At 42.0% G+C, this 21,852-nt stretch overlaps 1 long non-coding RNA gene and 1 other non-coding gene across 3 annotated transcripts in view; both read right to left on the bottom strand.

The window, feature by feature from the left end:
- Positions 1-21,852, bottom strand: part of LOC120638536 — a 170,837-nt gene that overhangs the window by 38,279 nt on the left and 110,706 nt on the right. The gene's annotated exons all lie outside the window — the stretch shown is intronic.
- Positions 1,305-1,442, bottom strand: LOC114817493. The gene has a single exon (XR_003765356.1). It is a non-coding gene; the product is annotated as a small nucleolar RNA SNORA7 (small nucleolar RNA).

Below are 21,852 nucleotides of genomic sequence, written 5' to 3'. Positions count from 1 at the left end.
TAGACTGCAAGCACCTTGTTAGTAGTGAACATGTCTACTAATGCTGTTGTATCATACTCTCCCAAGCCCCTAGTACAAAGCTCTACACACAGTAAGTGCTCAGTGAATTTGACTGATTTTCAAAATGTTGTTCTTCACATACTGTTGTGCTCATGAAACAGAGAACTGTCATCTCATGATAAATAGAGAACACAGAGCTATTCAAATGGACTTTCAGGACAGTAAAAACACTTCCAAGTTTTGGGGGAAAATATGAGTGTAAGCCTATGTAAGCTTTGCAGTACTTTAAACCAGAACGCAGTAGAAGAGTGTTATAATGACAGATCCTTGTATTCCATAAGATTTCTATTATTAACAGCTGAGTGTTACAATAAGCATAAAAAAACCGAGAATGATCAAAAGAGGCACCAGTTGGGCAAATGAATACATATGGACATATATACACTCTGGGCTTCCATACAAGAGACAAGAAAACTAAAAACCAGGAAAATCTAATCAATTCTTAACACTTTTAATCTCTTTCACAGTGTTCCCTCAAGGACATCAGACTTGGGTCTTTTGGTGTCAGGCTAAATCACATTTCACAAATCACGACTGAGAAAACTCCAAGCAATCTTTTCCACTCAAGATGTTCTTTGCTAGAGACACTGACAATATTTTCCCTATGCTCTATAACAATAGAGAAGCCCAAGGATTCCTAATAGAGTCAGTGAGATCATTTAATAGAAAACCTGATACGCTGGTAGCCACAGAAAGCCTGTTTTCTTTCAGACTTCTCTCATGGCTCCTTCTAGCCAGGAAGTTTTTGATTGAATTAGTTCGAAGATGATGCTACTGAAACTGAGCTGGTATCCGTGGGTGAGCGACACTCTTAAAATCTCTTCCACACTTCCCCCACTGCCATTTAGAGTGAGCATTGCTCAAACAACAATGATTAAGAAGGGAAAGGTTTATACTACAGATAGTAAGACAGTCACTTGTGCTGCTTATGCATTAGCGTAAGGATGGTTTGCCTTAAACCATCCACACTCTTTTACCCGGTCCCTCTACCTGAGATGGCTGATTGTAGTCCTGTCCTGTCTTAGGCCGTCAAGTCGTCTCCAACCCATACCGACACCATTGGACACATCTCTCCCAAAACGCCCCACCTCCCTCCATCTGCAATTTTTCCGGAAGTGTATCCTTAGAGCTTTCTTGGTAAAAATACAGAAGTGGTTTACCACTCTCTCCATCTGAGCAGTAAATTCGAGTCTCTGCCCTCGACTCTCTCCCATGCTGCTGCTACCCAGTACAGGGGGGTCTTGACTTGTAGCAGATTACCTTCCACTCGATAGCTACTGCGCAAGCTAGGAATGGAATGGATATGCTTTGGCTTGACTCTCCCTCCCATAGTCAAGACTGGTAGAGTACTGGAAACTCTCCAGGTGTGACCCTGAGAGGGGCAGTCTGTAGTCACGGATGGAATATTTCTCCCCAACAGCAGCAAGTATTTGTGCCCATTCTGTAAAGCATCTTTGGACATTAGATTCAACACTAATAATAATTATTTTTTAAAAATAGTGGTATTTAACGCATACTTTGTGCTAGGCACTGTACTAAACACTAAAAGCAGCATGGCTTAGTGGAAAGAGCACAGGCTTGGGAATCCCAGCTCCGCCACTTGTCAGCTGTGTGACTTTGGACAAGTCACAACTTCTCTGGGCCTCAGTTACCTCATCTGTAAAATGGGGATGAAGACTGTGAGCACCATGTGGGACAATCTGATCTCCTTGTAACCCTCCAGCTCTTAGAACAGTGCTTTGCACATAGTAAGTGCTTAACAAATACCCCCATTACTATTATTCCTACAAGCAAATTGGGTTGGACGCAGTCCCTGCCCCACATGGGACTCACAGTCTCAATCCCCATTTGTCAAATGAGATAACTGAGGCATAGAGAAGTGTAGTGACTTGCCCAAGGTCACAAAGCAGATAAGTGGCAGAGTTGGAATTAGAACTCATGACCTTCTGACTCCCAGGGCTGTGCTCTATCCACTGAGCCATATTGCTTCTCTGATTTGGTAAATGTTGTCATAGTCTTTTCCCTCCTGGGAAAGCCAGGGGATAAAACAAAACCAAAAATAAGAAACAAAGAACAGTGACAGTAAATATCAAATAAATACCGTTGCCCTTTGCAGACCTAGGTAGCTCAGAACTGGAAAATAACAGGACTGTCAGCACAGAGGCTGTGCAAACAAGGGCTGTTTTGGGGACAGTATGGTGTCACCAATCACTTCTGTCTCTGGGCAAATTTGAAAGGACTTCTCTCAGCAGCTGACTGAATGTGCAAACACTCTGACAGCTAGCGGTTTGATAAGGAAAAAAAAGAAAAACCTCTCCCCGACAAAGTGCATCCTTCATCAGACCATATAACCTTGCCCAGGGCTGGGAAATCAATACCCGCATCTGGCCAGCCAAAATGGCACAAATAATGCCATCTCTAGACTGCAAGCTCGTTGCAGGCAGGAAATGTGTCTGCTAACTCTGTTATATTGTACTCTAAGCTCTTAGAACAAATGATTGTTGTTTTTTTTTTTAAAGTATTTGTTACGTGTTTACTATGTGGTAGGCACTGTAGATACAATTATAATAGATACAATAATAATACAATAATTATTGTAGCAACAAAAATAATAACGATGATCGTTTTTGTTAAGTGCTTAATATGTTCCCGAAACTGGACTAAGTGCTGGGGTAGATTCATTCATTCATTCATTTAGTTGTATTTATTGAGCACTTACTTTATTAAACACTTGGGAGAGTACAACACAACAATAAACAGACACATTCCCTTCCCACAACGAACTGACAGTCTAGATACAAGGAAGTCAGCTTGGTTAGAGTCCACATCCTACAGATGAGGCAACTGAGGCACAGAGAATTCAAATGATTTGCCCAAGGTCACACAGCAGACATGTGGTGGAGCTGGGATTAAAACCCAGGTCCTTCTGATGCCCAGGCTCATGCTCTATCCACTAGGTCACACTGCTTCTTGATTGATTGATCTCTTCTGGCAATAACTGCACTCTTCCTCCTGATCAGAAGGGGGTACAACATGGAAGTTGCCCTTGTAAAGGGTCAAGGAGTGTGATGAAATGAAGCACCAATACAAAATTGAGGCCAGGATTTTTCATGTCCCAGGTAGGGTGCTAGGAGCCAGCCCCATTCTTGGATCAGGACAGTAAAAAGATGCTTCTATAAGTGAAATGGCTTACTCTGCTTAATTGCTGGAATCCAGTTTGTACATGATTGTTGAGTGAGGTTCTCACTTCTGATAAATCACATATTGATAATTAGAAGGAGTTCACAAGTGGAAAGCTGGTTGCAGATAGTGAAAGAGTAGGAAGCAGGATGCCCTAGTGGATAGAGCATGGGTATGGAAATCAGAAACATCTGGGTTCTAATCCCGGCTCTGCCATTTGTCTGCTCTTGGACTTTTTGAAAGTCTCTGACCTTCTCTGTGTCTCAATTACCTACCTGCAAAACGGGGAATAAGACCAAGAGCCCCATGTGAGTTATGGTCCCTGTCCAATTGGATTAGCTGGTATCTACTCCAGTGGTTAGTACAGTGCCTGGGACATAGTAAGCACTTAACAAATACCATAAAAAAGACTAATAATTGCAATAATTGTGGTACTTGTTAGGCTCTATGTGCCGAGCACTATTCTAAGCGCTGGGGTACATACAAGATAATGAGGTTGAACACAGTACCTGTCTCACATGGGGTTCACAGTCTTATTCCCCATTTTGCAGATAAGGAAACTGAGGTAAAGAAAAGTTAAGTCACTTTCCCAAGCAGATAATAATGATAATAATAATGTTGGTATTTGTTAAGCACTTACTATGTGCAGAGCGCTATTCTAAGCACTGGGGTAGACACAGGGGAATCAGGTGGTCCCATGTGGGGCTCACAATCTTAATCCCCATTTTACAGATGAGGTAACTGAGGCACAGAGAAGTTAAGTGACTTGCCCACAGTCACACAGCCAACAAGTGGCAGAGCTGGGATTCGAACTCATGACCCCCGACTCCAAAGCCCGTGCTCTTTCCACTGAGCCACGCTGCTTCTCTACCCATGCTGCTTCTCTAAGGGGGATAAGGGGCAGAGCTGGGATTAGAACCCAGGTCCTCTAACTCCCAAGTCTGTGCTCTTGCCACCAACCCATGCTGCTTCTCTGTGGGAAAGAAAAATAAAATATGTGGATTCCACACAGAATGTCACACTCTACTAGACAAAGGAGAAATCAGTAATAACAATAATAATAATGGTATTTGTTAAGTACTTACTATGTGCCAGTCATTGCACTAAGCGCTGGGGTGGATACAAGCAAATTGGGTTGGACACAGTCCCTGTCCTGCATAGAGCTCACAGTCTTATCCCCATTTTACAGATGAGGTAACTGAGGCATAGAGAGGTGAAGTGACATGCCCAAGGTCACACAGCAAACAAGTAACAGAGCTGGGATTAGAGCCCTTGACCTTCTGACTCCCAGGCTCATGCTCTATCTACTACTGCTGCTTTAGAGAAGCAGTGTGGCTTAGTGGAAAGAGCATGGGCTTGGAAGTCAGAGGACATGGGTTCTAATCCGGCCTCTGCCACTTGTCTGCTGTGTGAACTTGGGCAAGTCACTAAACTTCTCTGTGCCTCAAGTTACCTCATCTGTAAAATGGAGATTAAAAGTGTGAAACCCATGTGGGAAAACCTGATTACCCTGTATCTATCCCAGTGCTTAGAACAGTGCTTGGCACATAGTAAGCACTTAATGTATACCATTATCATTATTATTACTCTATGCTGCTTATATTCCATGAGGACATGGAATATAAATATATATTAATATTGTGTGTATATATATATATATATATTTATATATATATATATAGAGAGAGAGAGAGAGAGAGAGAGAGAGGACACTAGTCTTGCTTTCTGTTCTTTTGCTAGGTGGGGGTTCCAACTTATTAAAGAACATTTTTCAATGCACATTTTGTAAACATCTGGTTCAAGAATATCCTACAACAAATGCTGAAATCCCAGAAATGCCTCCACTATGATGCCATCCATATTGCTAAAAGTGGGGATGACAAACAATCTCCACATCTCCTACCCTTGCTTATGATTTCTATCTTTCCATAAGATACTGCCCCTTACAGGTCACCCTTGTCCTTGTTGTAGATTGAAGTATAGACATATATCAGTCTGTATAAAGAATTGCCTCTAAATTCTTGTAGTAATGTAATCTCTTGTGTCCGGGCACTTGCTTAGTGAGTTTGTCCTCAGATACTTTTATCTACATTACTGCTATCCATCTTAGATTAGGAAAGCCCAGAGTGGAGAAGCTGTACCTCAACTCACTTTCAACAAAACCTCATGCATATGGGAACATAATACCCTTTTGATGATGATGAACAAATGCTCCAGTGTTTTCACTGGAGATTCATTTCATAGTAGGGAAGGAACCTGTCCTCAAACCAGTTGCCTATCATGAAACCACTCCAAGCCATGCTGCCCAGCTGCTTTCTGCGTGGCCTCATGGAAAGTGCTTGGGCCTGGAAGACAAGGAACCTGGCTTCTAATTCCAATCTGCCACTTGCCTGCTGTGTGACCTTGGGTAAATCACTTAACTTCTCTGTGCCTCAGTTTCCTAATCTATAAAATGTTCTCCTTCCTCCTTGGACTGGAAGCTCCACGGGCAAGAGAGACTGTGTCCAACCTGGTTATCTTGTATAATGATAATAATGATGATGTTATTTGTTAAGTGCTTACTATGTGCTAAGCAATGTTTGAAGCACTGGTATAGATACAAGTTAATCAGGTTGTCCCATATGGGGCTCACAGTCTTAATCCCCATTCTATAGATGAGCTAGCTGAGGCACAGAGAAGTTACTTGCCCCAAGTCACACAGGTGACAAGTGGTGGATCTGGGATTAGAACCCACAACCTCTGACTCCCAAGCCCGTGCTCTTTCCACTAAGCTTGGCTCAGACACCACAGCTTCAGCGGTGAGTAGGGAGGGGGTGTGGAACATCTGCTAGGGCTCCAGGGTTCCCCGGGCCCCCGTCCCCCCTGCCTGCCTCTGACCTTTGCCCACCCCCCTCTCCCCCCCCCCCAGGCATGAGTGAGTCCCACCAGCTAGGGATCCACCATGACACAGTCGTCTTAGGGCAGAGCAGCTGACAGGTGCCCAGCGCTGCCCCCCACTACAAGCTCTGCTACTATCAGTGAGGGGAAGACGAGAAGGAGCTGCCCCTCAACCCCCGGGGCATGATGCAGGCCAAGGTCTACTAGTACTTTAGTGTTTGCACATAGAAAATACTCAATAAATGCCAGAATCATTACAATTATTATCATCATTATTAGCAATAATAGTAATAATAATAATAATAAAATACATCTAAATCCAAATTCCTCCACTTCGGCTCCTGTTGCCAAATCTCACAGCAGTTTCTGTGTTAACCTCAGTTATCTCATCTTTAAAATTGGGATTCAGACTGTGAGCCCCATGTGGGACATGGACCGAGTCCAACTGATTAGCTTGTATCTACCCCAACATTTAGTACAGTGTCTGGCACACAGTAAGTGCTTAAATACAGTAGAAAACAAAAACACAAACAACCCAAAAAACAGAGAACTGAAGGAAATGTCACTGACAAGGAGGAGCCAGTCAGGGATCCAATTTGGTGACAATCTAGGATCTCAGATCTCCATCATAAACTTTCCTGGGTATCCTTATAATGTCATTATATTGTTCCTACCTGACATTAGCTATGTCTGCATCCCATCCACCAAGAGATTACACTTTATATTCAGCACTGTACCAGCTTTACCCTGGTTAAACAGAAATGAGAGGTTCCATACTCACAGATGGGGAAATGTAGAAAGGTAAAATACCCACTGCTTCATTGACAGGAACTGAGTGTTTGCCCTGTGAGTAATCAGGATCACTTCATTCAGTTCCCAAGTTTTTCTTTTGTCTCCAATCCAAGGTCTGTCAAAGTCTGATCTAGTTTATGTTTAAGAGTTGAAGAGATCAGAGACTAAAGTGGTATTGCCATAGGCCAACAAAAGTCAATAGTCAAAAATGAAAGAATTTGATTCTGATTTTTACAGAGAACTAAAAAAAAAAGGATGTCTTTAAAATATCTTCATAGGCCTACTTTGGAGATGCAGTTAGAAAGATTATGAACTGTGAGCAGCAGAAATAAAAGACCTCTTGCAACTGGCTTGGATCATCTTTATCCCCACCTTAAAAGCCTTATTAAGGTCAAAACCTCCTCCAGTAGATATTCCCCAACTAAGCCCTCATATCTACTATTTCCTCTCCCTCCCTGTGCACTTGAATCTATACCTTTTTTTAAGTACTTAATATTTACCTCACCCTCAGCCCCATGGCACTTTCAAACATATCATTAATTTATTTTAATGTCTGCCTTCCACTCTAAACTCCTTAATAATAATAATGATGATGATGATGGTATTTAAGTATTTACTATGTGACAAGCACTGCACTAAGCTCTGGGGTGGATACAAGCAAATCGAGTCAGATGCAGTCCCTGTCCCACATGGGCTTCACAGTTTTAATCCCCATTTTACAGATGGGGTAATTGAGGCACAGAGAAGTGAAGTGATTTGCCCAGGTTCACACAACAGACAAGTGGTGGAGCCAGGATTAGAGCTCCCTGTGGACAGGGAATGTGTCTACAAATGCTGTTGTACTCTCCCAACACTTGATACAATACTCTGCACATAGTAAGTGCTCAGTTAATACCATTGATTATTTTATTATTATTTTACACTGTCCATTCCTCTATTCCTGAAGGTTTTTCTTGTCCTTTCCTCTCCACCCTTTCTACTATCACCCTGATTCAGGCCCTCATCAAAAATCCACCCCCTTAACTCCATCTTCTCCTCTGAATTCATCTCCCTTGATCCCTTGTTCCTCCATCAGTCTCTTACCATCAAGCCGCAGCCCTGGTTCACCTCCACAATATGATAATTGTGGTATTTGTTAAGTACTTATCATGAGGCACTGTACAAACCCCTCGGGTAGATGCAAAGAAATAAGGTCCTACCTGGGGTTCACAGACTAAGTAGGAGGGAGAACAGATATTGAGTCCCCATTTTGTAGATGAGTGAAGTGAGGCACAGAGAAGTTGTGACCAAGCTCACACAGCATGTAAGTGTATTTCCTCCACTCTTGTGCTCGAGTTGTGGTGCGCTGCTGGTAGAAATCCAGGCACCAGGCTGACTTCATCCACCCCAAATGCATCCTCACCTAGTTTAATTCTGCCCTCTCCTCCATCCACCAAAGGTCAGTCAGTCAGTTGTATAGTTGGGTGTCCTTATGATATCCAGCATTACATAATGTACCTGACATTAGCTATGTCGGTATCTTATCTGAGTGCTTATTGTGTGCAGAGCACTGTACTAAATGCTTGGGAGAATACAGTGCAACAATACTTCTCCATCCTTACCGACTCTTATGCCCATTACTTGTAACAACTGTTTCAGATGTTTAACACCCTCCTCAAATCCCCTGTCCTACCCTCATTCTCTTTCCCCAAATAACCTGGTCATGTAATTCATCCATAAAATTGAAACCAACAGGCACTCTTGGAGAAGCAGCGTGGCTCAGTGGAAAGAGCATGGGCTTTGGAGTCAGGGCTCATGAGTTCGAATCCCAGCTCTGCCACTTGTTGGCTGTGTGACTGTGGGCAAGTCACTTAACTTCTCTGGGTCTCAGTTCCCTCATCTGTAAAATGGGGATTAAGACTGTGAGCCCCACGTGGGACAACCTGATTCCCCTATGTCTACCCCAGCGCTTAGAACAGTGCTCGGCACATAGTAAGCGCTTAACAAATACCACTCTTCCCAAAACTCCCTGCTACCTCTCCGGTTTGATGCTCCTCCTATCCCTTCTTTCACTCTACCATCCTTCCCAGCAATATCTCAAGAGGAAATCTCTCTTTTCCTTTCAAAATCAACCTCCTCCACTTGCACTTTCAACCCTATCACCTTGCACCATATTAAAACACTTGTCCCCTTTCTTTTTCCTCACCCGATTGCCAACTTTAATTGCTCATTTTCCAAAGGCTACTTCCCCACTGCTTTCAAACAAGCCCATTATACTCTATCTTAAAAAACCATCCCATGACCCCATAGCTCCCTGCATTCATTGCCCCATCTCCCTCCTACAATTCATCTCCAAAACCCTCAAGCGAATTATTTATATCTGATGCCTGCATTTCCTTTCCTCTTGTTCTCTCTTTGAGCCTCTGCAATCTGGCTTCTGCTTTCTTCACTCTTTGGAAATTGCCCTATCTAAAGTTACCAATGACCTCTTTCTTGCCAAATCCCATGACCTATAGCGTCTATTCTTTCCTACTCCTACTTCTACAATGTGGACGACCCCCTTATCCTGGAAACATCAATACACTTCTCTTCATAAACCTCCAATGGTTGTCTATCCACCTCTGCATCAAACAGAACCTCCTTACCATAGGCTTTAAAGTATTCAATCAATTAACCCCTCCAACTTTACCAAGCTGTATACTAATCCAACGTGTTACACCTCACTACTCTAATGGTAACCAGTTGCCTACATCCTCCCTCTGGCCTGGAATTCTCTCTCCCTTTCATAGCTGACAACTGCAGCTGACACTCCCCTCTAGACTGTAAGCTGATTGTGGGCAGGGAATGTGACTGTTTATTATTGTATTATTGTCTTCTAGGCGCATAGTTCAGTGGCCTGTATATAGAAAGCACTCATTAAATACAATTGATTGATTGAAGTTGTGGAATCTTTTACTCCTAAGATCTTTACTAACAGGGAAGACATTTTCTTGGAATGTTTTTTGTTTAATGCAACAAGAAATTAGTGGCTATTGGAGGTTTTGAAAAAGGTGTGATGTATCCCAACTGGCACTGGAGAAAGATGATATATGCAGGTGTACACATGATCTACTCAATGGGCAGTGGCCAGATGTGGCGGGGACCAGTGTGGAGCCCATCACAGTATTCCATACATGAATTAATCAGTGGCACTGATTTAAAACTCACTCTGTGCTGAGCACTATAATACACACTTGGGAGATAATACATAGTATAATAGAATTGGTAATTATATTCCCTGCCCACAAGGAGCTCACTGCCGGAAGGTTGAGACAGACATGAGAAGCAGCTTAGTGTAGTGGACAGCGCATGGGCCTGGGATCCAGAAGGGCTGGGTTCTAATCCTGGCTCTGCCATTTGTCTACTCTGCAACATTGAGCTAGTCACTTCAATTCTCTGGGCCTCAGTTACCTCATATGTAAAATAATTCTGGTATTTGTTAAATGCTAACTATGTACCAGGCACTGTATGTAACGCTGGGATGGTTACAAGGAAATTGGCTCAGAACACGGTCCCCCTCCAACCTGGCTTCCAGCCCTTCCACTCCACCAAAATTGCCCTCATTGGTGACCTCCTTCTTGCCAAAACCAATGGCTCCTACTCTATCTTAATCCTCCTGTCTAAGTCCTCCTCCTCAACACTTTATGCAACCTTGGCTTCCCGGACTCTGTCCTCTCCTGGTTCTCCTCTTATCTCTCTGGCCGTTCATTCTCAGTCTTCTTTGCGGGCTCCTCTTCCTCCTCCCATCCACTAAGTGTAGGGGTTCCTCAAGGGTCAGGTTTGGTCCCCTTCTGTTCTCCATGTATACCCACTCCCTTGGTGAACTCCTTTGCTCCGACAGCTTCAACTTTCATCTCTATGCAGATGACAGATTAGATTAGACTATAAACCCGTCAGTGGGCAGGGATTGTTTCTATCTGTTGCCGAATTGTACATTCCAAGTGCTTAGTACAGTGCTCTGCACATAGTAAGCGCTCAGTAAATACTATTGAATGAATGACACCCAAATCTACCTCTCCTCCCCTGTTCTCTCCTCCTCCCTCCAAGCTTGTATCTCCTCCTGCCTCCAGGACATCTCCACCTGGATGTCCACCCACCACCTAAAACTCAACATGTCCAAGACTGAGCTTATCTTCCCTCCCAAACCCCGTCCTCTCCCTGACTTTCCTGTCATTGTGGATGGCACTACCATCTTTCCCGTCATCCTTGACTCTGCTCTCTCATTCACCCCACACGTCCAATCCGTCACCAAAACCTGCTGGTCTCATCTTCACAACATCGCCAAGCTCCGCCCCTTCCTCTCCATCCAAATTGCTACCTTGCAGGTACAATCTCTCATCATATCCTGACTGGATTATTGCATCAGCCTCTTCTATTTTCTCCCATCCTCCTGTCTTTCCCTGCTTCAGTCTGTATTTCACTCCACTGCCCAGATTATCTTTCTACAGAAACACTCTGGACATATCGCTCCCCCCGCACAAAAACCTCCAGTAGTTGCCTATCAACCTTTACATGAAGCAAAAACTCCTCACTATTGGTTTCGACACTCTCCATCACCTTGCCCCCTCCTACTTCACCTCCCTTCTCTCCTTCTACAGCCCACCCCGCACACCCACTCCTCTACCACTAACCTCCTCACTGTTCCTCATTCTCACCTGTCCCGCCATCGACCCCTGGCACATCCTACCTCTGACCTGGAATGCCCTCCTTCCTCACATCCGCCAAACCTGCTCTCTTCCCCTCTTCAAAGCCCTACTGATAGCTCACCTCCTCCAGGAGGCCTTCCCAGGCTGAGCCCTCCCTTTCCCTCTGATCCTCCTCCCCTCTCCATTGCCTCTACTCCCTCCCTCTGCTTTATCCCCTTCCCCTCCCCACAGTACTTATGTATATTTGTACATATTTATTACTCTATTTTGTTAATGATGTGTATATTTTTATTATTCTATTTGTCTATTTTGATGGCATTGATGTTTGTCTACTTGTTTTGTTGTCTGTGTCCCCCTTCTAAACTGTGAGCCTATTGTTGGATAGGGAATATCTCTATCTGTTGCAGAATTGTACTTTCCAAGCGCTTAGTACAGTGCTCTGCACACAGTAAGCACTCAGTAAATATGATTGAATGAATAACCTTGTTTCTACCCCAGCGTTTGACTCACAGTAAGTGCTTAACAAATACCAGCACTATTATTATTATGTTAAAATAAATTACTAATAGGGGAATGGGAGAACATAAGGATACATACATAAGTGCATATAAGTGCACACAACAATATAACAGACCTATTCACTGCCCACTACAACCTTACAGTCTAGAGGGGCTGTTGAGCAAGACTCACCATCAGGGTGCTCTTTCCACTCTCTGACATAAATCATTAAAATGATGACATCTGTTTAGCACTCACTGGGTGCCAAGCACTGTACTAAGAGCAGGGGGAGATAAGAGATAATCAAATTGGACATAGTTCCTGTCCCACATGGAGATCTCAGTCTAAATTAATAGATTTTAGCACTCTGATCTTCACACCAAATATTTACTCTGTTACAACAAATTCTCTTATTTAACTACCCTGAGCTAATCCTTCTTCAGTTCCCGAAACGTTCAAAATAAATTGATGTGTATCTTGAAACATAATTGTTTACAAGGGACATTGTCGTTTCTCCTGTTAATTAGCATCACGGCTACATCCTCTTGCTGCTCCCCGCTTGGCTGGAGATTTAGTTCATGGCATTATTTTCAATGCAGTGTGAGATTAAAAAAAACAAAAATACCCCACCCCTCCATTCCTCCCCCGCCAACACATTTTGCAGTCTTCCATGTTTGAGAGAGCTTTAAATGAATGTTTAAAATTGTTGTTTCAGATCATCTGCCTCTGTAAATTCACCAAGTGGTAAGCATAGAAGATTAATTGTCCATGCAGAGTGATGGAAGGCTGTGCTTTTTTTTCTAGGGAGATTATGTTTCATAATACCCTCTCTTCTCATGTGCATGTGAGTGTGTGGGGGTGTGTGTGGGTGTGCTTGGATGTGTGTCTATGTGTGAGACCATGCCAAGAAAAAGATAGCGAGATCCCAACTCCTACCAAAGTGTACAGTTCATACCTTTATGAGAAGACACACTGCCCTAACAAATCACTTTTTTTATCACAAGGAGTAGCTATCTCTGATTATTGAAACAAGTCATAGGGGTGAGTCATATTAATCATTATTACTTATGTGGATTTTGCTGTCTGGTGTCCAGGAAAGAGACACACCAAAATAGTTTCTCTCTCTCTCTATGGATGTATATATGTATATATATATATATATATATGCATGTATGTATATGTATGTAGAATCAAATATACACAAATTCAACTTTGTTTCTGAACACAGTGAACCTGATTTGCATAGCTTTTCAGTGACATCCAAACTCCCTTCTTTGCCATGTCAAACCAAGAGCTCTGTGGAAGCCAATCTCAAACTGAGAGCCAAGACAAAACCCCCTGGCGATTAGTGGCCTCTTTGACCCAGCCTATTTCTTATCTACTTTCAATCCTCTCAATCTCCTTCCCCAAGGTAAACTGGCCCTAAAGGAACGTCCGCTAGCAGGTTGCCACACAAGTGATTTCCCGGCTGGCCTCTCTGTTCTAAAGGAATAATAATCACAATCAACCAAATCCTTCCAGTTTCTAACTCATTCCCTGCTTCTTGGGACAAAATATGAATATTTTTAGTCCATTGAAGGCAGGTTTCATACAGTGTAATGTTTTATTTAAAAAATATCTGAAGAGTTAGAGTTACTGCCTCTACCAAAGTGCGTAGTTTACCACCAATTAGAAATTTTAGGCTCTGGAAGAATTGGACTTATTGATGATTAGGACCATAGATATTTTATTGACTGTGACTAAAATGACATTGAGATTGTAATTTTAGCTTTTTTCTCTTAAGAGGAAACAAGAATGTTCCTAAACATGAGATGGACCACTGTGGGGTCATCACTAGTTGTTTTTAATCACCTATTGTGGCTCATTTTAAAAATAGCTCATTCTTTTCTTTAATCAATACAATTATCACTAATACCCTGGGCAAAAGGTGTTAGTTAAATAACATAGTTCTGCATGGAAACCTCTTCAGGCATTTTTATCTTAAAAGTTTTCCTATCTCTGCATAGAAAAAAAGTGTCATCTCTGTGGTCAAAAGGTTCTATGGTAAGTATACAGCACTTATGTACATATCTTTAAATTTTATATTATAAATTACTTTTTCATATGAATGTCTGTCTCCCCATCTACACTGTAAATTATTCTGTTGTAGCGTACTCTCCCAAGTACTTAGTACAGTGCTCGGCCCATAGTAAGTGCTCAGTACAATTGAGTCCCTGATTGTAAGACGTATAGATAAAATCATTCCTTGTATTGCAAAGAGGACTGATTGCTTGGCAGATCTTGAAACTGTTCAATTCAGTACAGTTTCTAACCACTGTGGTATTGTTGAGTGTTTGCTTTGAGCCAAGCACTGTTCTAAGCACTGAGGTAAGATGTAATATGAGTAGACAGACCCTGTCCCACATGTTACTCACAGTCGACATAGCAAGAAGAACATGAATTTTACTCCGATTTTACAGATGAGGAAATTGCAGACAGAGAAATGGAATGACTTGGCCAAGATAACACAGCAGAGAGGAGGCAATTTTCCTGACATGATAGTCCAATTCTTAGCTATAGTTTTTTATTATGTTAGTTGTTTATAATAGGTTACTTAGAGGAAATATTGAATCGTTCTTTAATAACCTTTAGGGTCAAAAGGTATAACCATCAATCTGTTCCTCCAAGCATCCTATTGGATTCTAATCCCAGTTCAATCACTTGTCTGCTGTGTGACCTTGGACAAGTCACTTCACTTCTTTGTGCCTCATTTACCTGATCTGTAAAATGGGGATTAAGACTGTGACCCCTCCCACATGGGACAGGGACTGTCCCCCACCTTATTTTCTTGTATCCACCCCAACGCTTAGCACATAGTGTTTAACAAATCCCACAGTTTTATTATTATCATCATCATCATTATTAACTGTATGGAACTTTGGACTGACTGAAGAATGGTCTCTACTTTATCTTAATCTTCCTTGATCTCTTTGCTATTTTTTACCCTACGGACCATTTCTGCATTCTGGAAACTCTAACCATGGTTTTACTGACAAAATTGTCTCCCACTTCCCCTCCTGACTCTGGCCACTCCTTCTCAATCTCTTTCACTGACTCATCTCCCACCTCTCATCCCAGGCTAAGCCCCATTTTTCCTAATATCCATTCCCCTCTGTGTCACCCTAATTTACTCCCTTTGCTCTTCCTGTCTCCCAGCCCCATAACCCTTATGTGCATAATTGTAATTTTATTTATTTGTATTGACATCTGTCTCCCCCAACTCTAGACTGTAAGCCCACTGTGGGCAGAGAATGTGACTGTTTATTACTGTATTCTACTTTCCCAAGTGCTTACTACAGTGCTCTTCACCCAGTAAGTGCTCAACAAATTCAATTGACAATCCTCCTTGGATGTCCTTTAAGACCTATTTCTGGTCCTCTTCTCTTCTCATTTTTTTTTAATGATATTCATTAAGCTCTCTCTACATGTCAGGCACTGTACTGAGCAATGGGGTAGATAAAAGTTAATCAGGTTGGACAGAATCCCTTTCCCACATTAGGCAAATAGTCTTAATCCTGATTTTAGAGTGAAGGTAATTGAAGCACAGAGAAGTTAAGTGACTTGCCCAAGGTCATACGACAGACAGGTGGCAGTGCTGGGATTAGAACCCAGGTCCTTCTGACTGACAGGCCTATGCTCTATCCACTGGGCAATGCTCAGATTCTTCTGACTCCCACCTCTATGCTTTGCCTGCTAGGCCACGCTGCTTCACTCACTCTCTTGGGGAGTTAATCTGCTCCTTCAAACTTTAGCTGCCACCTCTATATTTTTTAATGGTATTTGTTAAGCATTTACTATGCATCATACACCATACTAAATGCCGGGGTAATCAGGCTACAGCCTCTGTCCCATGTACAACAGGGAGGTAACAGGCACAGAGAAGTGAGGTGATTTGTCAAGGGTCACACTGCAGACAAGTGGCAAAGCCAGATTTAGATTCCAAGTCCTCTCACTCTTTTTCCATTAGTCCATGCTCCTTCTCTTATGTGTGACTTACAAATTTTCCTCAGGACCTTGACATCTCACCTACTCTGCAATTTTACACTTCCTCTCATCTTCAATATATCTCCACACTGATGCCCCTCCCGCTCATTAGTGTCCACATGTCTTAAATATCCTCTCATTTTCCCCTGTGTATCCTCTCTTCCATCTAAGTTTTCTATCACCATCAATACCACCACCTCCTCATGTCCCACATAGGGCTCACAGTAATAATTCTCATTTTACAGATGAGAAAACTGAGGCACAGAGAAGTTAAATGACTTGCCCAAAGTCACACAGCAGATACTTGATGGAGCTAACCTCTTGCTCAGACTCTTTCCTCTTCCTGAAAGTCCCACCAACTTCATACCTGCCAGGCCACTACTCTCCCCATCTTCAGAATCTTTCTGAAATCATCTTCTTTCAGGTGTTCATCCTGGATGATTCTTCTCCCAGAGTCCCAGGTTATATCCTCCCAACTACCATATCAGCACTTTTGCATCATACAGACACAATTATGTATTCATAACCACCCAAAACACTGCTAAACAATTCAACTTAATAATAATAATTTTAGTATTTGTTAAGTGCTTAACATGTTCCAGGCACTGTACTAAGTGCTGGGGTGGATACAAGCAAATCAGGTTGGACACAGTCCCTGTTCCATACGAGGCTCAGAATCTCATCCCCATTTTACAGATGAGGTAACTGAGGCACAGAGAAGTGAAGTGACTTTCCCAAGGAAAAACAGCAGACAAGTGGCGAACCCAAGATTAGAACCCATAACCTTATGACTCCCAGGGCTGTGCTCTATCCGCTATGCCATGCTGCTTCACTAATGCCTTACTGGTAAGCACATTCTTATTCTCTGTAAATAAATTTGTGTCTCTCACCTCTCCTAGATTAGCAGCTGCCTGAGCGCAGCGATCATTCCTCCTAACTCCAGTGCACTCTCCCAGTGCTTAATATAGTACTCTGCACACTCTAGGTTTTCAGTAAATACTATGGATTGATAGAGTAGTGGCTTTTATGTTAGGACATACACAATAGCTTTGGTATACAGATAATTGAGAGTAATTAAAAATGCCTCAAGCAAATGTGTAGCTATCTACTCCATCATGATATTTATGGATTCAAGTAGTTGCAAAGATATATTTAGGTTCAAAGCAAATATAAACCATATGTCACCTCTACCCTGGAAATACTCTTTAAATTAAACCATGCATGATGCTCATAAATGTTGCTCTTTCATCTAAAAATTCTCCAGTACATTAGGTAAGAAATATCACTTCGTTCTGCTCAGAAACATGGTAAACAAGCAACTCATTCTAGCAGATGCTGAACTATATTTCATGGGGAGGCTCTTCTTTGCTGCACTCTGAAGTCTGTATAACTTTTGGCACCAGTAACTTTCTGTGTTTTCTTCAGGTTCTAAAAATGCCTCAGCTGTTACAGCACATAGCTCTATCTCCTACTTTGTTTTTGAAGTATTAAATATTTGGGAGGTAGAGTTGGGATGGTGCGGGGGATATTTAAAGAATGGCCAAATGACTCCTAAAGATTCTGTCGAGTAACTTTATAATATCCAATTTTTAGCATATCGGTATAGCCCTGGGCAGTCTTGTATATCACAGAATGCACGACTTGATGCTTTCTAACTGGCTAGACCTCTTTGAAACAGGGAAAGATATACGATTGGAAAGCAATTATCTCTGGACACTAACAAATGTAACATGATGAGGTTCACCACCAACTGTAGTACTTCTGCACATGAGTTTCCATATGCTACAATTTAAGGACTTATTTACACACCTATTCATCTTTCTCTTCTTTTTTTCCTCCTATCTGGAAATTATTTTGGGTCACTCTCCATTTTGACTGTAAATGCCTCCCAATGTGGTTGCAAACTAGGGGACAAGGATTTTGTGTTCTACCTCTATTATATCTTCCTAGAGCTTGCTTTAGTGATTTGCGCGAAGGGTTCAATCAATATCCTGACTGATCATGTGGAATGGTGAATTCTGGGATCTCTAATTCCTGTGAGGTGCAAATACTTCAATATAGGCCAGCTGCAGTGGATTCTGAATGATAACTAGTCTCATGCTGGTCTGAGGAAACTGCGACTCACATGTGAAGTGATGAGACCTGACAAAATTTCTTTGAAATTAAACTTATCTCTTTCTCATCTGAGTGTTTTCAGAGTAAAACATTCTCCGATGACTTTGCTAAATCATACGATCTTCTCCAAATTTTTTTTGAATAAGAGATTATTATAACAACAAATTACATGTATTGGGTATGAAAAAAAAATACACCACAATCACCACAAGTGCTAAGAGATGTTATGGAAGACAAAAGACGAGGGTTTCGAAAGCTTTCTGACATTCTCCAAAAGATATCTGTGCCAGTTCCACTAAATTTAAATTAAGAAGGGCTTTCAAAAATGACTTTAGTCATATTTATATAATCTCTAGATAGACTATAATATGATTTTATATTGTGTCTTTCATACATCTCCAAACACTTGGCTAAGTGATTCATTACTTTCTACACCTGCCATCCAAAAGGACTTGATAGAAACTATGATATTAATTTAAAACAGGCCAAGCCTCGCTAGGCAGTTTGAAAGCCTACTGTAAATGTGGGTTATGTTAAAACTACTTCTGCCTGCTTGATTCTGAATTTGAGGTTTTTCTGACGTAATAAGAAGTGTCATCTATAACCTGATAAATAAGGAGAATATATTTCCAGAAAATATCCATGGAAAATGTTTTCTGTGAAGTCCTGAGTACAGAATAAAGATAACACAGCATCCTGTTGGAAGAATTCAAATACGATTTTTCCAAGCCAAGATAAATATAACAATGTGCTGTCTGGGAAGATGTCATCTTTTTAAATAGGACCTGAGTGGTTTGCTAAATTTTTTCTTGTTTGCTTTGACTGCAGGGTCCAACAGAAGTTTGACAGAAATATAGCTTTTCCTTTAAATTGTAAAATGCTGCTAAGAGGAAGTTAAAGAAAGATTGGTTCAGAAAGTAATATCTGAATCATCATTCTTGGACTAAAATTAGAGTTATGTGTTTAGAGCCATAGACTCCCCCAAAATGAGTGATATTCGGAAGTTCTATTGTGGAAAGCCACGAGTCTCAAGTTCCCTTAGTTTTCTATGTGGAAAACTAGTCAGTATATCCTCTTCCCAAACCAAAAATATTCTGCTCAATAGGGACCCTGTTAAACCTCAGGGGCTGTTTTCTGCAGGTGTGGCTGCCAACTCTGTTGTATTGTACTCTCCCAAGCATTTAATACAGTGCTCTGCTTATAAGTGCTCAGTAAATACTAGTGATGATGATGATTGGGTGTTTGCTTCCCTTATTCATCTTTCAGAGATTAGGGCTTCTCTTTCCAGCTCCTTTGGGTGACTTACACAAAGGAAACAGGAATAGGAATAGGAAACCTGTTTTGTTTCGTTGTCTCTCTCCCCCTTCTAGACTGTAAGCCCGTTGTTGGGTAGGGATTTTCTCAATCAGTTGCCGAATTGTACTTTCCAAGCACTTAGTACCATCCTCTGCACACAGTAAGTGCTCAATAAATACGATTGAATGAATGAAACAGATTCTTTAAAGATTAAAATGAGATGGAGGCCTAACATGCAGCACAAAGAGAATCCTCCTCGGAGCAAGGGCAATTTGGATAGTATCAGTGATTTTGGAGAGTCCTCGAATCTTCCCGAGAAGCAAAAGCGCATTATTTTAGAACAAGTAAAATGAACTTAGGAAGTTATAGCCACTTAAGCCACAGTGAATGCAAGAGTCTTTTTATTTTTATGGTATTTATGAAGTGCTTACTAAGTGAAGCAAGAGAAGTAGCGTGGCTCAGTGGAAAGAGCACGGGCTTAGGAGTCAGAGGTCAGGAGCTCTGATCCTGGCTCCGCCAGCCGTCAGCTATGTGACTGTGGGCAAGTCACTTAACTTCTCGGTGCATCAGTTACCTCATCTGTAAAATGGGGATTAAGACTGTGAACCTCACGTGGGACAACCTGATTACCCTATATCTACCCCAGTGCTTAGAACAGTGCTCGGCACATAGTAAGCACTTAAGTATCCCCCAAAAAAAAAAGGGCCAGGGTCTATTCTAAGCATTGCGGTAGATACAAGGTAATCAGGTTGGACACAGCCCAAGTCCCACAGGGGGCTCACAGTCTTGATCCCCATTTTACAGATGAGGTACTTGAGGCACAGACAGATGAAGTGATTGGCCAAAGGTCACAGCAGAAAAATGGCAGAGGTGGGTCCAGAACCACCTTCTGATTCCCAGGCCTGGGCTCTATCCATTAGGCCAAACTGCTTCCCTTCTTGTTTGGGATACCCACAAGGACTCACAGGAGAGGACTCAACCAGGATTGGGGGGTGATGGGTGAGAAAGAGAAGGCAATTGAGGATGATGGAAATGCGCTTTGGAATTACAGTCTTCTGGAAAATTCTTAAACTTCCCCTAGCAATATAGAGAATCCAACTGCACAATTTACTGCAAAAGGCAGCCGTTCATCTAGGAACTTCTTGCAGACCAGGAGAAGGAAGGACTGAAGTAAATCGTAGTATGTCATAATTTGGCAAATAACTGCGAAATGTACTTCAAAGTAGGCAAAGAAATAGGAAAAAAGCACAGTTCCTATCTATAGTGCATGAATATCTACTGCCAGAGAGTTTATTAGGACATTTCCTGAGCTCCCCCACTGGGAGAAATAAGTCTCACTTAACCTATTTGAAATGCTATAAACATTGAACGGCACAGTTGAAATGTGGGAGAGCTGTTTGTACAGATAGTCACAACAGATCTCTGCTAGTCAATTATTCCTCCATTAGTCATGTCACCATATCATATTTTTCCATTTAACCTGTAAACAGAGAGAACTGGGGTGGCTGACCATGTCTGACCTTTGTGTCTCAGTCTGGGGCTTCTGGGATGAGGACTGTCAACTCCTTTTAGATTATAACCTCCTTGTGGGAAGGGAACGTGTCTACTAACTCTGTTACAGTGTACTCTCTCAAGTGCTTAATATAGTGTTCTGCACAGAGTAAATGTTTGATAAAGACAATGGCTTGTTTTGTGACATAAAGCCATGTAGTTATTTGAGCAGGTTTAAGAGCTTTGCAGAGTTCTGTCTTTGTGTGTGCAACTCGAGCAGTTCTATAGGATATTCTGAGGGAAGGAAGCGTAGGGAAGTGAAAACACTTCCCTCATTCTATTCTTCCCAGGGGAATGACATTCATTTGCTTTGAAAATGAATTACTGTTCAGCAAATTTTCTAAGGCCCCAGGAGAGATGGAAAAGAGAAGATTAAGGTGACTTGTTCAAAGGTTAGTTCCTGGATTGTTAATTGCTGAATTGAGAAGCTGTGTGGCTTAATGGATCGAGCACGGGTCTGGGAGCCAGAAGGTCCTCGGTTCCAATCCTAGCTCTGCCACATGTCTGCTGTGTGACCTTGGGCAAGTCACTTCACTTATCTGGACCTCAGTTATCTCATCTGTAAAATGGGGATTAGCAGTGTGAGCCCCATGTGGGACAAGAACTGTGTCCACCCTAACATTTATCTACCCTAGTACTTAGAACAGTGCCTGGCACATAGTAAACTCTTTACAATTGTTGTTATTATTATTATATACCTTGGATTGATATCATGCTATTTCTTCTGAGATTGTGATGGCTACTGAGACCTGTTTCTGGAGTATGGAGACAAAAATCATTATCATCATTTTTATCT

This window comes from Ornithorhynchus anatinus, chromosome 1 (assembly GCF_004115215.2).
Source record: "Ornithorhynchus anatinus isolate Pmale09 chromosome 1, mOrnAna1.pri.v4, whole genome shotgun sequence".
NCBI classification, from domain to species: Eukaryota; Metazoa; Chordata; class Mammalia; order Monotremata; family Ornithorhynchidae; genus Ornithorhynchus; species Ornithorhynchus anatinus.
The sequence above is the reverse complement of the archived record's forward strand: the minus strand, read 5'-3'. Positions and strand labels throughout refer to the sequence as shown.